The sequence below is a fragment of the Pinus tabuliformis genome, chromosome 8, assembly GCF_031772625.1.
Source record: "Pinus tabuliformis cultivar Carrire ecotype Pingquan chromosome 8, CPIR1, whole genome shotgun sequence".
NCBI lineage: Eukaryota > Viridiplantae > Streptophyta > Pinopsida > Pinales > Pinaceae > Pinus > Pinus tabuliformis.
In genome coordinates, this window is record NC_142294.1 from 1247597369 (window position 1) to 1247613399 (window position 16031).

Genomic DNA, 16031 nt, shown 5'->3' on the forward strand with positions numbered 1-16031 from the left:
TTTGGCAAAGGAAGGACCAGGGTTTTGTAGCACTTGTTGGGATCCATGTGGCTCTATGTTTTGATGGTGTGTTTCTCTATGTATTTGTAAGTTCATTGATGTTTATGTGTATAATTTTCCCTTCTCTTGTCTTCTGCAATTAAACAAATGAGTGATTAAGGTAGAATTCATTGGACTGTTATGCTCTGCCTGGATATTTTGTTTAATTCTTCATGTTTTCATCTGTTTGAGGAGGACTCTTGAGACCCTCTTGCCCTCCTTAGCTCCTCACCAGTCTAATCCACACATTCATTCAATTCAAAGCATCAAAACTACTGCCTATCTTGCCCGTACCTAAACTCTGCAAAATCTGGCCTCATCCCCGGACCCAAAATTTTCCTGTCCCTTTTTTCTAACAAAACCCCCAAAAACTCAAATCAAAACTTTGCACTTCATACCTAGCCTAAGATTTGTTGTTAAATCAGTCATCTCAAGCCCCATCAATTATCTTTCACTGAGATTGACCCAGAGAGAGCCCTCTCCTATCCTCGTAGGGCTAGCTACGAGGCTGGGCGTGGTTTGATGTGGACCTAGAACCTTGTCTTTTCAGCCTGAGGCAAATCTAGGCTCTAACATAGTGGTGACCATACTAGGGATACAAAATGGTTTGCTTATTGATGTCATTTTTTTTATAAGCTACAGACGGAGCCTGAAGTTATGCCAAGTATCCTTTGAAATGCTTTTGCTTTGCATTAGCGCAAGTAGATAAACGCTGCTTCAGTCAATCTCTGGTCTAGCTTGTAATCGTGACACTTGACCTATAAATCGCCCCAGTACATTTGAGGATTCTAAGCTTTTGGATGATAAGTTTAGAATTCGAAAGGCTGAACAAGTTATTTATGTCCCTTTGATTTCTTGAAAATAACACGCTGGCTTCAAAGAGATATACCAGAGCTAATCCAGATCCAAATCCTCCCCTTGTCTACGAAAATCCCAATTTGATTCCAAGACTCCTTCGCCAAGAGAGCTCTATGACTCCCGTGTTTAAATCTCGTTCATGTCCTGCAATTTTTAAGTATCTTGAAGAGCTTGATTTTGATGAAAAGTTTGAATTGTCATTGTTTGAAACCAAATCCGAAAGTGCTCTTTGTTCTATAGTCCCAGATCCTGACTTTGCTGCAACTCTTGAAGTTGAAAGAAACAATAAATCAATTGAGAATTTTATCTTGAAGCACCTTGAGAGTGAAATTCATGCTTCAAATAACGCTGATTTCCAAGAAGCTGCATCTGCATCCCTTGGATCTTCCGTAATGGCATCCACCTCAAAAATTCCTACTGAACCTCCCTTCATTCCCACCCTTCCCCCACAGCCTACTATTTCTAATCAAAAGTCTGTTGTAAATTCACCTCCATCCACTCCTTCTACATCAAAGATTGCTTCGCCTCCGCATACACCTCCTCACTCACCTCACACATCAGCTGCACCCACTCCTCCAACTTCACCAAGAACGCTACCAAGAGCAATGGCTACTCGGTTTGCACCTCTTACGCTGCCTCAAGTTTTGGGTGACATGCCCGCATATTATCAGAGTAAAATTCCTTTGTTTGATGGCACTCCTCAAGGTACCACGGCTCAGCAACATGTGGACAAAATGAAGGATTTCTTCGAGCTTCATGAGATTGATGCAGAAAATGTAACCATGAGATTATTCATGCAGACATTCGCAGGTGAGGTAACAAAATGGTTTAGAGCTTTGACAGCTAGAAGTATTCTCACATTAGAAGAGCTTCAAAGACAGTTCTTGGATTGCTAGGAAGTTAAGAAAGATCCTCTTCAAATCACTTCTGAATATACCAAGATTAAGCAGAATGTTGGTGAGTCCATGCAAGACTATTGTATTAGATCTAATGCGGTTTATAATGCAATTCCTGATGATTTGAGGCCATCTAGAAAGTCATCTTTGCTTAAGTACCCAAATGGTTTTGATCCAGACATGGCTTATCAATTAAGAGAGAGAGATCTAGCTACCTTAGAAGAAATGCAGAAAATTGCTATTAGTGTTGAGGAAAATTTGAATGACAAGAGAGCTAGATTGAAAGCTGAGAAGAGAGTCTCAATAAAGGAAGAAGCTTCTACCTCAGATCAAGTGCTCCGCAAGGTAGAGAAGATGATTGAAAGGTTAACACTTGATAAGCCTAAACCAAAGATCTGGAATCCTAATTTCTGTGGACAGCAGCAACCTCAATTCAGGATCAAACAGCGTGAGCAACGAGCACAAGAACCGGCATCACAACAGCAGCAAGTAAAGACACCTCTTCAGCAGAATTTTGTTGGTCCCGAATCTGATGATGAAGACAACGTAATAGGGGAAGAAAATCACTTCTTTACTCCTGATGATATGCCCACCTTTATCACTGAAGATGATGAGTATGCAGAAAGTCAGTTGTACAGTAGGATGCAGATTTTACCTTGGCGAATGACACAGCTCTTGAAGAGGAGTCAGATGAGTATCAGAGAGGTTATATGCATTCCTTGTCTGCCCAACAGCATCAGTATTCACTAAGAAACAGAAATGTCCCCATCAATCCAATCTAGAAGAGAAAGGAAGTTCCAACATCTAAGAATGACCCACATGTTGTACCAAATAAAGGAAAAGAAGTTGTTGATCCTACTCTTGGAAAATCTCCACCAGAAAATGAAAGAGTCAACCAGCCAATTGTATCAAAAGATAAAGCTGAAAAGAAAGATGTTCCAGCCAAAGAAGTAGAAAAGACCTCTACTTTTAGTTTAGAAAATGAAATTTCTAAATTAAAGGTATCCATTCCCTTGACTGAAATGATGAGGAACAACAATTATAGAGTTCAGGTCTCCAAAATCTTAAATTTTGATCCAATGTATGATATGGTGAGTGTGGAAGATGATCAACCTGAACTGATTTTTGGACCAACATTGAATGGTGAGTCTCCAGACAGTGATGTGCCTCCGTTTTATATTAGTTTGAGAGTGCATGAGTTTGTGTTGCATAATGCTATGTTTGATTCTGGCACCTCCCACAATCTTATGCTGAAGGTTATCATGGAGAAGTTGGGTTTGGACATCACTAGGAAATGCCATGATCTTTATTCATTTGATTCTAGCAGGGTGAGATGTATTGGGCTCATTAAAGACTTGGTGGTCAGTTTGGATCAGATTTCGGCTAAAAAAGTTTTGATGGATGTGGTGGTGGCGGATATACCTCCTAGATTTGGCATGCTTCTTTCTAGATCTTGGGGAGCAAATATTAAAGGAACTATGCAACTTGGTTTCTCCTATGCCAAGAGAAAAATTGATTCCTGTGTTTGGCCAAATGAGAAAACTTTATCGGGACCAGAAAATGAAATACATGATTACAAGCAAGGAGAAACCCATTAATCATCCGGTTAATTATGTAGATACAGATTTAGAGTCTTTTGTTTTGTATTCAGATAGTTTCTGTGAGATTGATAGTCAGTTAGTTGCAGCAGATGATATTCGAAAAATCACAGAGAATTTCAGAGAAGTTTTGAAGAAAGAAAGTTAAGAACAGGACAATACCATTCAGCGATCAGGAAAAGATAATGGACAGCAAGCAGAAAAAATACAACAAACAGAGTTTCAGCACTTAGAAGAAGAGGAAGATGGTCTGTGGACCATGTATTTCGATGGAGCAGTGGGAAATGATGGTGTTGGAATTGGTATTTGGGTACGCAGTCCTTTTTCTACTCCGAACAAAGTGCCTAGTAATGTGCGGGTATGTTCTTACAAGTTTGCTTTTGATTGCTCAAACAATGAGGCTGAGTACGAAGCTTTGATTACTGGCCTAAAAATCCTAAGAAAGCTGAATGCTAAGGGGATTTCTGTATATGGCGACTCCGAATTGGTGATTAAGCAAGTTAAAGGCGAATATCAAGCAAAGCATCCGCGGATGCGAGCATACTGGAATGTTGTTCTAGACATCTTGAAGCGGTTTTCATATTATACCTTGACGTGTGTGCCTCGTATTCAAAATAGTATTGCTGATGCACTTGATAAAGCAGCGAGTAATTTGAAACATTATCTGATTGTCCCGGACAATCAGAGATATTGGCAAGTTTTCCAAGATGATGAGGAGATTGATGATTTTTTGCAAAACAAAGGTAAGTTCAAAGATACCTCAATTGATGTAGAACATGATGATGGAAAAGATGATGTGCAGATCAATCAATTGGAAGTGTTGCAGCACAAGGATAATGTGATTCCTAAAGGCTTGATACCTTTAGAAGAACTTTTTGATCATGATGATGTAGCCCGCAAACCAACATTGCAGCCAACAGAGAAAGGAGTCGAAGAGGTGAATATTGGAACAGTTGAACATCCGAAGATGGTAAAGTTGTCCAAAGCATTGCCACAAAAGGTGAAGGCCAAATATATTAGTTTGTTTTCATCCTTTGCTGATGTGTTTGCTTGGGACTATTTCGACTTGAAGACATATGATACCAATATAATTCAACACACAATTCCTATTAAGCCCAATCAGAAACCTTTTAGACAGAAGTTAAGAAGGCTTAATCCAAAATTGCTGCCATCAATTGAGAAGGAGGTAAATAGGTTGTACAAATCAGAATCATCATTCCATCAAATTTTCCAATTGGATATCTAATTTGGTGCCCATACAAAAGAGGATAGGTGAGATTCGTTTGTGCATTGATTTTAGGAATCTCAAGAAATTTTCATTGAAGGATAATTATCCGATGCCAAAAATGGATCACATACTTCAACGAGTAGTAGGAGCATCTCGTATGTCACTACTCGATGGTTATTCTGGATATAACCAAATTTTGGTCCATGAAGATGACCGAGGCAAAACAGTGTTCACCACTCCATGGGGGACTTTTCATTATGCTAAAATGCCTTTCAGTTTGAAGAACGCAGGTGCCACATTTCAGTGGGCAATGGATATGGCTTTCACAAATGAGAAGGATGTCTTTTTGGTGGTGTACCTTGATGATTTGATGGTGTTTTCTAATTCAGATGAAGAACACATGTATCATTTGAAAACTGTCTTTCAAAAGTGTAGAAAATATGGTGTGTCTCTGAATCCGAAGAAGAGCTTGTTCACCATGGATGAAGGCAAACTACTTGGACACATCATATCAGAATATGGCATTCGTATTGATCCAGCATGTGTAGAAGCGATTCAACAAATTGATCTTCCTCGGAACAAGAAGGAGACTCAATCTTTTAATGGTAAGATGAATTTTTTATGCTGCTTTGTACCTAATCTTGCTGAACACCTAAGAGAGATTACAAACATGCTTAAGAAGGACAGCCAAGTGAAATGGACCGAAGAGGCTATAAAATCTTTCAATCTAGTAAAATTGGCTCTTTCTTCAGTTCCAGTCCTAATCAGCCCGGATTACACTCAGGATTTTATATTGTTTTCATTTGCTTCAGAGCATACTATGGCAGCTGTATTAATGCAGAAAAAATATGAGCATGAAAGACCAATTGCTTTCTTCAGCCGAACTATAAGAGATGTTGCTTTGAAATACAACATTATTGAGAAACAAGCCCTTGCACTTGTAAAAGCATTGAAAGGTTTTCAGGTATATATTCTGCATTCCCATATTTTCGCTTATGTTCCTAACACTGCTGTCAAAGATATTTTGGTCCAAACAGATCCAGAAGGAAGACATGGCAAGTGGATTGCAGCTTTGCTAGAGTATGATGTGGAGATAAGGCTCACAAAGCATGTTAAAGGACAGGGATTGGCAAAGTTAATGGTTGAATCAAATCTGCATGTCTTAGACATAAATCTGATTGCTGCTATGTCCGATGAAAATGAGCAAGGTCCGTCAATTTAGGTAGCTAAAATCTTTGTTCTTTCTCCATGGTATTCAGATATCATATATGTGCTTCAGAATTTGTCCTCACCACCTAGTATGGCTAGAATCAAGGCTAGAAATATTAAGTTAAAAGCTGCTAAGTTTTGTATTTTGAATTCTGCACTTTATTGGAAAGATCCCAGTGGTGTTTTGTTAAATTGTTTGGTGGAAGAAGAAGTGAAGCAAGTCATGGAGGATTTCCATAAAGGAGATTGTGACGGTCACCTTTATTGGAAAACAACATCAAATAAAATTCTAAGAGCCGTATACTATTGGCCGACATTGTTTGTTGATGTGTTCAAGACTGTCAAGAGTTGTCATAACTATCAGATTTTTGAAGGAAAGCAAAAATTATAGCCTTTGCCTCTTAAGCCCATTGAGGTGAGTGCTCCTTTTCAGCAGTGGGGGTTGGATTTCATTGGTGAAATCCATCCTGCTTTTTCAGGTCAGCATAGATGGATCCTCATGGCGACAGATTATTTCATGAAGTGGATCGAAGAAATTCCCACTAGGAAAGCTACAGATGCGGTAATAATTTCATTCCTTAAGAAGAATATTTTGTCTTGTTTTGGTTGCCCGAATAAGCTAATCACTGATAACACAGCAGCTTTCAAATCAAAAAGGATGGTTGAGGTTTGTAATAAATATCACATTACTTTGGGGCACTCAACTGCCTATCATCCAAAAGGCAATGGCTTAGCGGAGTCTTCCAACAAATCTTTGGTTAATATCATTAAGAAGTTGCTGGAAATAAACAAGAAAAGTTGGCATAAGAAGTTGGTCCATGCACTTTGTGCAGATCGAGTGAGTCAGAAGAAATCCATTGGTATGTCCCCTTTTGAGCTAGTTTATGGAGTTGATACAGTGTTTCCTACCTCTCTCGCAGCTCCCGTAGTCAAACTTCTTTAGGAGACTGGTAGTGAAGATGATCCAATGCAGAGAAGACTAAATCAAATGATTCATTTGCAGCAGACATGGGAAGAAGTTTTTTAAGACACATTCAAGTTGTAGGAGAGAATTAAGAAAATTTATGACAGAAAAGCAAAGGCGGACAAATTTCAGTTGGATGATGTGGTGCTGAAGTGGGATGCAAGGAATGAGGAAAAGGGCAAGCACGGTAAGTTTGAAAATCTTTGGAAAGGTCCTTTTAAGATTACAGCATATTGGCATCAGAATGCCTTTCTTCTGAAGGAGATGAACGGGGAAGATTGTCCCAGAGGGCTGGTCAATGGTCGGCTGCTCAAGCGATATCATTTTTGAGTTATTTCTGCTGTTTACATTACCACTATAAATACCATTTTATTTCCGTATCATTGCAAGTGTGTGTTGTGATCTTTTCTTCAGTTTGGGGCCCGAAGTGAAGGCTATAATTCTGAAGGAAGATTTCAGTTTTGAGTTCAGCTTGGCGAGTCAGTTTTTTAGACATTTCAGATTCACTATTGAGTCAGTTTGAGTCAGGTTTTAGTCAATAAATGAGTCAAGTGTTGATTGTCAAAATAATGACTCCATAGCCCAATGGATGAAGGCACTGTCTAGCTCTTCCAGAGATCTACTATTCTTGGCACCTCCAAGGAGCTACCATCCCCATTGGAGCCAATGTTAGAGTCGGTCTGGTCATCCCTTCGTCAGAGATCATTTCTCTTATTGCATTTCATTTTTAGGTGTCTCATTCAGTTCTTTTATTTTCATTCTGCTAGGGGCATGCCATAATATGACAGGAGGGTCTTGTTATTCATTACCCCTCATGCCTTATACCTGTTGGCTCAGGTCTTTTAATTAAGCTTTTAAAATCACTTGCAGTCTTGGTTTAGTCTTTTGATCAGCAGAGTCATTTCAGTCACTAGGTCTAGGGTTTCACAAATTGTGTCATCAAAGTGTCCAATAATGCCAGCAGGCCAGAGGGAGGTTTTATTTCACAAACTTTTATCGTCATATGGATGGATTATGACTTTTCTTCAAAACTCTGTTTTGAAGAAAATTCGTCATTTCGTTTTGTAATAAATTTCCATGTAATTTTCAAAAGTTTTTCAGTTGTTGAATTCTTCAGATGCAGCCTTGGTCATCCTTCGCCCAAACTCGATGCCATCATCCCTGCAAAAAATTGACAAGAATTTCATCATTCTAAGACAAAAATCAAAGAAGAAACAGAAGAACAGGGTTTGTATTAAAGTGAGAAAGTTCCAAAAGCTAAAACATTACAAAAATGGGTTTTTGAGAACCAAAAATCAAAGCCATGTCTTTATAAAGATTTTTTTGTGTGTATAATGTCATTTGCATCCAAGGAGATCAAGAAACGTCAAAGTTAGTGGTGAGAAGGTGATTTTGAAAGCCAAGACTGTGTTTATTGCCTGCGCGGCGCATTGGGTTAGAGCGCGACGCACATAGGCTACGCAACGCATTGGGCCTCCTGCCACAGTGCTTTTCTCCACTGGCACAGTGCACACAGGTCGCGCGACGCACTGAGCTTGCGTGCGGCGCACAGAACCTCCAAGACAAAAATCATTGTGGCTTCATTAAAAATCAAAACCCATCATTCCATTAGACATGTTCATTGCTTGAAACTTTCATTGCTATGCCAAGAGGTCAAAGGGTATTGATTTGAGGGTTAAAGGAAGAAATTTTTTGTTTGACTGTGCGTTGAAGGGCCACGCAGTGCATTGGAGGAGGACACAACACACACAGGCTGTGCGGCACATTGGGTGAAATTCCGCAGTGTTAATTTACACTGTCGCGCCGCATCCAGGAGGTGCAGCGCACTGGGTTTGTGCGCGGCGCGCAGAGCCAACAGGCCAGTTTTTTATCCTGGAAGTCATCAAAACTCAAATAACACCATGTCTTTTGCTCCAAGTAAGTCTAAGAATTCTTGCTATTGAATTTAGTTTGGTTGGGTATTGTTTGGAGGGAAGCTTTAAAGGTTTGAAGTGTGAAAATATAAACCGTACATTTATATCAAATTCTGCTCCATTTGGTTTTGTGATTGATATTTTCAAATGATGATTTTGGTGCCAAGTCTCCTCTCTCACTTGTGATTGCTTCCCTTCCATAATCCTATCATTATTAAACTCCCAAAACACTCATATCCCTGCTTCCCATTTTCCCTATACTAAACTCCTATCATTCCCTATCATTCTCCTTTCATATCATTCACAAAATCCCTAAATCCCCACTCCCTAAACACAGTCAAGTGACTGTTTTCTCATTTTAAAGGTTTCACTTGATAATTTTCACCGTCCACTTTTCCCCTTGTCCCATATTCCTCACAATCCCTCATTTTTCTGTGGCACATTGGCATTGAAAACAAAACATCTGATTTTCAAACCAAACCAAACACCTACTTGATATACACATTGCAGCACCATGACAGAGGCAGATTCATCATATGAGCAAGAATATGAGAAAAACAGTGACTCAACCACTGAGCTTAATGTGTCGAGAAGGCCTCGAAAAGGTGGCAGACATGTCAGAGAAGAGCCTACTTCCTTAACGCAATTGCAAGCCTGCCCGCTTGCAATGACATGATTTCAGAAAATGTCATGCTTTTAGTATTGTGAGATGATTGCTCAGATCCAGCATCGCCAGGAGTTAATTCAGTTTTTTGTTTTACATTTTCATGATAGTCATGTTACTCTTGCTTGAGTAAACTTCACCTTGACACCAGAAACCATCTCTGAGGTTGCCGGGATACCGAATATAGGGGAAGAGTGGAACAAGAGGCAGCAGCTGGATAGATCATATTATGAACCTTACATTAGGCCTAGCTATTTGAAGCAGCTGAGGAGAGTATTCCCATTTTAGTTTATGAAGGAACCTTATGCACCGTTGATGAGACTCATTACCAGTTACTTCAGTTGTGATGGTCGCTTCTCACGCCTCTATGTATACCATATCAGGTTACTGATGCATTTCATGAGAGTGAGGTTCATGAACATTCTGTATTTCATGTGCCAAAACATCAAGAGGATGACCACTCTTGTGCAGAAGAAGACTCCAGAACAGCAGTACAACAACATTTACCGCTATGCAGTCATCAAGATCATTGTTGTGCATCAGCTTGGTTTGCAGGGTATTACATGGGAGGATTTCATTTCCCGTGAGTTTTTCAAAGCTTCAGTAGTTCATCAGGAGGTTTTCCATCATACCGGTGAACCTTCATATCAGCATGGAGGTCAGGAGGTAGAGACTACTAGTGTGCCGGCATATGTGACCTATCAGAGAGGCACGAGAGGATTGTTTGCAGCAGCAAAGCGAGTGTTATCTCCACCCGGTGTGGAAGGGGCCTCGCTTCTGACATCAGCACCACAGGTATAGGACAAAGGCAAGAGGCCAATATAGGATGAGGGGCCTTAAGGTGAACAAGAGACCAACTTCATTCTCATTCATGATGGTGATACAGATATGGGCCCGGAAAGTGCCAAACTTAGGGAGATCATCCAGGAGTAGCAAATAGAGATCAAAGCCTTATCCCTTGACTTGGAGAGGGCTAAGTGGACTATGAGATACTTGGAGTAGAGGAAAAAATAGCTTGAAGATCAGAAAGCAATCATGGAGTTACAAAACATCCGCAAGAATCGCCAAACTACACAAAGGAGGAGGATTGAGCTCACTTCATTGGAGCAAGAGATTAGTGATGATTGGGAGTCTTGGCTCGAAAGAATCAACATCTACTTGGAGAGACTATTAGACAAGGCCGATATAGATAAAGCATTGTTGAGACCTATGGTTTTCCATTACAGGGTGCGATAGATGAGTTCTGAGGCACGAATAAGGAATCTAAAGGCAAAATTGAAGAAGGCGACAAAGAAGCAAAAGAGGCAAAAGGAGCATGATCGACTCCAAATTTTGGCCGAAGCTTTTTTGGCTGAGCATGGTACTTTATTGGGGACCTACAGCCCAAATTTCAAGGAATTTGGAGAAAATTTTGTCAATTTCGAAATTTTTGGTTACAAAACAGGTTTTTCTGCCTAATGCGTAGCGCTACTTGGCACGCGCTTATAATTGGGAAGTCCTATGGAGGAAAAATTTGTATTTATGAATTTTTCATGAAATGTTATGCATGCTCATGGATTACCTAAGGATTTCATCAAGTTCTGGGTTGCCTGAAGTGTCAAAAACACCCTAAAAATGACCTTTCTGCCACCTTTTGTACCCACCGGAAGTAGTCTTGGGAGATTTAGGCTTTGGAGGGGCAAATGACATCCAAATGCAGAAATTCCACTTGGGTTGGAAATTAGATAGGTAATTTTTTCCAACAAGCACACTTGTGCTCAATTTGGACTTTAGGAAGTGCCTCAAAATCAGCTCCAAAGTGGCGTGACGCATACAAATTTTGGCACGGTGCATAGAGAATTTTGGCTTGTTTTTCACTCAGCAGCTCAGAATTTCACCCAGTTTTGACCAATTTTACTTTTTGATGTAATTATTGATCTATCTCGATGTAACTTGATGACTATGAGGTAATTTTGGCACATATTTACTTGTTCTAGAAGATTCATTCACTAAAAGGTGAAAATTAAATGAATGAATCAGTTTCCTAGCATATAGGGGTAAGTTGTTTGACTACCTAGATTTCAGTTCCTTGTTTAGAATTGGTTCAAACAGCTCCTAGAATGATGAGCTCGACCCCTAGAGGTAAGGGAATAGGTTTGGCTTGTCTATATTATGTACTTTCTAAGTCATTTTCATGGTTGGATACTTGGGATTGCTTGGCACTCTATTGTACAATTCATTTCTGCAATTTTGGCAAAGGAAGGACCAGGGTTTTGCAGCACTTGTTGGGATCCATGTGGCTCTATGTTTTGACGGTATGTTTCTCTATGTATTTTTAAGTTCACTGATGTTTATGTGTATCATTTTCCATTCTCTTGTCTTCTACAATTAAACAAATGAGTGATTAAGGTAGAATTCATTGGACTGCTATGCTCTGCCTAGATATTTTGTTTAATTCTTCATGTTTTCATCTGTTTGAGGAGGACTCTTGAGACCCTCTTGCCCTCCTTAGCTCCTCACCACTCTGATCCACACATTCATTCAATTCAAAGCATCAAAACTACTGCCTATCTTGCCCCTACCTGAACTCTGTAAAAATCTGGCCTCATCCCCAGACCCAAAATTTGCCTGTCCCTTTTTTCCAACAAAACCCCCAAAAACTCAAATCAAAACTTTCCACTTCATACCTAGCCTAAGATCAGTTGTTAAATCAGTCATCTCAAGCCCCATCGGTTATCTTTCACTAAGATTGACCCAGAGAGAGCGCTCTCCTATCCTCGTAGGGCTAGCTATGAGGCTGAGCATGGTTTGATGTGGACCTAGAACCTTGTCTTTTCAGCCTGAGGCAAATCTAGGCTCTAACAGATCCTAACACTAAAGATAAAATAGAAATAAACGAGATAGAAGGTGAGGAGATAGATAGATTCCATCCTACTAGATTTACAAAATTAGATGTAGAAAACCTAGAGCAAGTTGAGATTGATGAGATAATTAGCGAAGACACTAAAGTAATCAATCTCAAAGACAATTTCTTACCTAAGGGATTAACCACTTTGTAAGACCTGTTTGATTCAAATGATGTTACTAGAAATCCTAAAGTGGAACCTTTGAAATCTGATATGGAGGAGTGTAATATTGGCACTGATGAAAATCCAAAATTGATCAAACTTTCTAAATAATTACCTCCCAATGAAAAATTAAAATACATTGAGTTATTAAAAAAATTTCAGGATGTCTTTGCTTGGAGTTATGAGGACCTCAAATCCTATGACACCAGCATCATACAACACACAATCCCTATAAAAGAAAATCAAAAACCTTTCAGAAAAAAACTTAGAAGGATAAATCCTGTCCTATTACCTTCAATTGAAAAGGAAATCGATAGAATGTATGATGCTAAGATAATTGCACCAATCAGATTTTATGATTGGGTTTCAAACCTAGTGCCAACTAGGAAGAAATTTGGCAAGATCAGACTCGGTGTGGACCTTACAAACCTCCAGAAAGTATCCCTTAAAGACAATTACCCTCTACCCAAAATGGACCATATTTTTCAAAGGGTAGTTGGATCAACCAGGATCTCATTATTGGATGGATTTTCTGGTTACAATCAGATCTTAGTTCATCCTGATGACCAAGCCAAAACCACCTCCACTACTCGTTGGGGCACATTCATGTGTGTGAAAATGCCTTTCGGACTAAATGCAGGAGCCACTTTCCAGAGGGCTATGGATATAGCCTTTGCCAAAGAAATCGATGATTTCCTAGTGATATACCTAGATGACATTACTGTATTTTCAAAATCTGGCAACCAATATTTGGATCATCTAAGGAAAGTTTTTATTAAATGCAAGAAATATGGAATTTCATTGAACCCCAAGAAGTCTTTGTTTGGATTAGAAGAAGGAAATTTATTAGGTCATATAATTTTGAAAGATGGCATCTGAATAGACCCTACAAGAATAGAAGCCATCTTACAAATAAAACATCCAAGGAATATCAGAGAATTACAAGCTTTCTTAGGGAAAATTAACCTTATTAGGAGATTTATTTCTAATCTAGTAGAATTAGTTAGATCACTGAACAATATGTTGCAAAAATATTTGACCATCAAATCGTCTGTTGAGGCTAAGAAATCCTTTGAAGACATTAAACTAGCCTTAACTAGGACACTAGTTTTGATCAGTCCAAAATTTGACATAGATTTCATCTTATTTTCCTTTGCTTCTGAGCACATGATTGTTGCAGTTTTACTGCAAAAAAATGACCAGGCCTATCAACAACCTATTGCTTTCTTTAGCAAGGCACTAAGAGACGCCCCCTTAAAATACAACATAATGGAAAAACAAGCTTTTGCTTTGCTCAAACCTATCAAGGACTTTAGAGTATACATTTTATATTCTCATATAGTAGCCTATGTTCCCAACTCAGTAGTCAAATACATCCTAACTCAGGGTGGTCCACATGGAAAGAGGGGAAAAAGGATTGCTACTATTTTAGAATATGACATAGAAATCAGACCAACTAAGTTAATCAAGGGCCAATGATTAGCCAAGCTCATGGCTGAATCAAACTATCAGGCCCTGGATATAAACATTATTGCACAAATAGATAATGAAGAGGAGATGGCGACTCCACTAATCAGTCAGGCCTTTATTGAATCAACATGGTATGCTGATATCATTTATGTTTTACAAAATTTACAAGCTCTTCCTGGATTATCTAAGACCAAAAGTAGATTTTTGAAGATAAAGTCCTTAAAATTTTGTATAATAGACAATGCTTTGTTTTGGAGGAATCATGAAGGTATTCTTCTCAACTATTTATTAAAAGATGAATCGGACAAAGTATTACAACATGTGACCTCTTGTCACAAATTTCAAATTTTTGAGGGAAATAAAAAGCTTCTACCTTTACCCCTAAAACAAATCTCTGTTCAAGCACATTTTCAACAATGGGGTTTAAACTTCATTGGTGAGATTCACCCACCTTCCTCTACCCAACACAAATGGATCCTCATTGCCACAAACTATTTCACGAAATGGATAGAGGCCATACCTTCAAGGCAAGCCATTGAAACTGTTATCATAACCTTCCTATAAACCAACATTCTATGAATATTTGGATGTCCAACTAAGATCATCACTGATAATGCAGTAGCCTTTAAGTCCAAAAGGATGTTAGATTTCTACAACAAGTCTCATATAACCCTGGGCCATTCTACAACCTATTATCCTCAAGGAAATAGATTGGAAGAGTCCTCAAACAAAAGCTTGGTGAACATAATAAAAAAGTTGTTGGAGGACAATAAGGAAACATGGAATAAAAAGCTAGTCAATGCCTTATGGGCAGACATACTAACCACAAAGAAATCAATTGGTACCTCTCCCTACCAACTAGTTTATGGGATGGAAGTTGTCTTTCCATCCTCCTTGGGAACACCAGTGATGAAGCTGCTTCAAGAGTTGCAGGTGGAACCAAATAGTATCCAAAGAAGAATCAACCAAACAATACATCTTCAACAAATCAGGGAAGAAGTATATATCAGCTCTCAGGTTGTGGAGGGAAGGATTAAGAAGATTTTTGACAAGAGAACCAAGGCTGAAGCTTTCTACCTTGGTGAAAAAGTCCTAAAATGGGATTCAAGGAGGGAAGATAAAGGTAAACATGGGAAATTTGATTTCCTATGGAAAGTCCCATATGTCATTTATGCTTTCAGAAGTAATAATGCTTTCTTCCTCAGAGAAATGGATGGTACAGAGGAAAAAGGTGGAATAGTGAATGGTCAAATGCTCAAACACTATTTTGAACCTAACTACTAATTTTTACTTTCCATTGTACATATTCCACTTCTTTTCCAAAATTTTAGATTGGATTAGATGGTGGTCATTGAAGTTGAAGCCCAAATAGAAGACCCTGAGCTTTAAAGATTCACTATCATAAGTATCAATAATGCAGAGGCATAGAGGATAATTTTTCAAGTTAACATCAACAACAATTTAGAGGTACTGATCTACAAAGTTCTTGACATTTCACTAGGAAATGCCATCCCCAAGTGGAGCCACTATTAGGTTCCTATACCAATATGAATCATAATTTAGATTGATTGAGATTAAGCCTTGTAATATTGTACATACCTTTTCTTTCTGCAAATGTTTTCCATATTAAAAAAAATAAAAAAATGTAAAGAGGCATTGTCCTAAAAGAATAATCAAAGGCCAAAAAGAATGAAAATAGGTCAAAAAAAATGAAATATATGAACCCCAAAAGACAAAAGAGACCATGGAAAGTGTACAAGTCAAAATGGCACTCCTATTTAATTTTATGCATAATAAATGATTGTGTAGAACTTGTAATCCTTGCCCCAATCGATGTTAGTCAAAATGTTTAAACTTGGCTATTTTATGTTTATATATAGAGAATAAAATCTAACCAAACAGTGTAATCTTGGGAGATAATTAGATAGGTAGAGTAAATAAAAGAAGCTCAACTGTTTAATCTGAGCCTTTGGATGATATAAGGATAAATTTAGATAGTTTGATGTGTAAGGAAAAGAAAATATTGATAAGGGTTTGATAGCTTAAATGTGCCCTAATAAAGTGAAGAAAAAATGGTAGGATAAGTAGATGGGTAAGTAGAAGAAAGGTTGTAGAAGTATAATGATTGATTAGACAAAAAAGCAT